We start from the raw sequence: 1,639 nt of genomic DNA, 5'->3' as shown, positions 1-1,639 counted from the left end.
ATATATATATATATATATATATATATATATATATATATATATATATATATATATATATATATATATATATATATTCCTTTGGGATGGATGATGAATTCCAGAGTGAGATGAGCTTTCCTCCAAGCCTTCCTTCTTTGCCAGCTTCTGATACAGATAACATTAAAAAAAATGCATCCGTAATGTCAAAGGGAGTGGTCAAAGCATGCTTTAGTATTGAAATAAGCAATTTGATCAATGCATCATTCAAAGTGCCAAATAAAATCAGTTAAAGTACTGTCCCAAGAGTTATTTCAATGTTTTGTTTTCCAACACATTCTCATTGCATTCCTTTTGAAAGGGACAAATAAAAAATGGCAAAATAACTGTATCTATAAGGATTCAGTAAGAAAATGCAGATAAACATTCTGCCCCCAGGCTTCTTGTCATCTTAAAAAAAGAAAGCAATGGCAGGGCAAACTCTGAAAATAAACCATCAGGTGAACAGATCACTTTTCTCCTGAAACAAGTTTTAAGGGATTGGAACAGCAACCACAGGGTTGACCTAAAGTTAAAATTGAGATTCATATAAACATTTCTATCAACAGCAGGAAACTAAAATAACTTGGTGATTATTAGCAAATGTCTTGTGGTAGAGGGATGTTTTTACACTTTATCTGTCCGTAGGTATCGCCTTAAGTAAAATTCAACATCAGTTCAGAAAATCTCATTCAATAATAAATGTTGAACAGTGTAATTCCTCAAGGGTTTCTGCATATGGCAATACAGATGCAGTGGAGAATACTTCTTAACCATAACCAGTTTCTCTTATTTAAACGGTGAATCTTAGTATAATGAATGTTGATACTCTTCTGCTATTGATAGGGAGGGGAAAAAATGGCCCCTTCAGGGGCTCTGCAAAATGTTTCTTGTGGTCTGGTCCTTGTTTGTAAGCCATATTTTGATAATCTGAGGTTCTCTGAAAAATAACGGGAGACAACCCTGGAGTGACTTTTTATTCAATAATTTGGGAACCAATCCAAAATTTATCAATAAATGAGTTACTGAAGCTATTTTATTCAGAAGTCAAACTTTTCACTGAATAATAAAAAATAATATTTATTAAATACAAACTTAATAAATAACAATATAAAAAAGAATGTAATCATTTTCAGTCACTAAAATTCAGTGCCAGTAATATATAAAATAGATACAATCTTGCACATCTTGTCTTGCACTTTCTGTAAATATGAGTGTAAGTTCCTGCTTGGACAATATTAATGCAATGTCCTTTTTAAAGATGTGTAATGACATTGTTGAAAATTAAATCTGTGCCTTCTAAGTTAACACGTGGTTTCCTATAGAGAAGTTCCCACAGAGAAGTGTCACTTGCAAAGTTATTTCTGTATCGTGTATTAAAATTTGCAATAACATGCTGAAGTATTATAAGATACTGTCCAGATGCATGCCCAGTTGCAAAAAAATACTGGGCCAAAATAAAAAAATGGATTGAAGAAATAATAGATCAACCGGTAGACTGGAAACCAGAGATCTTTTTGCTGGGTATCTTAAACAGGAAATATAGTAAAGAAATACGGTATTTAATTCTACATATAATAACAGCAGCTAGAATAACATATGCACAGTTCTGGAAAAATGAGAA

At 31.9% G+C, this 1,639-nt stretch overlaps 1 protein-coding gene across 1 annotated transcript in view; it reads right to left on the bottom strand.

Moving 5' to 3' along the window:
• The window catches only part of NME8 (NME/NM23 family member 8), a 51,568-nt gene that overhangs the window by 8,549 nt on the left and 41,380 nt on the right, over positions 1-1,639 (bottom strand). The window lies entirely within an intron of this gene.

Source organism: Protobothrops mucrosquamatus, unplaced genomic scaffold (assembly GCF_001527695.2).
Source record: "Protobothrops mucrosquamatus isolate PMUCROS unplaced genomic scaffold, P.Mucros_1.0 scaffold32, whole genome shotgun sequence".
Taxonomy (NCBI): Eukaryota; Metazoa; Chordata; class Lepidosauria; order Squamata; family Viperidae; genus Protobothrops; species Protobothrops mucrosquamatus.
Note: the sequence above shows the minus strand (reverse complement) of the source record. Positions and strands in the feature narration are given on the sequence as shown.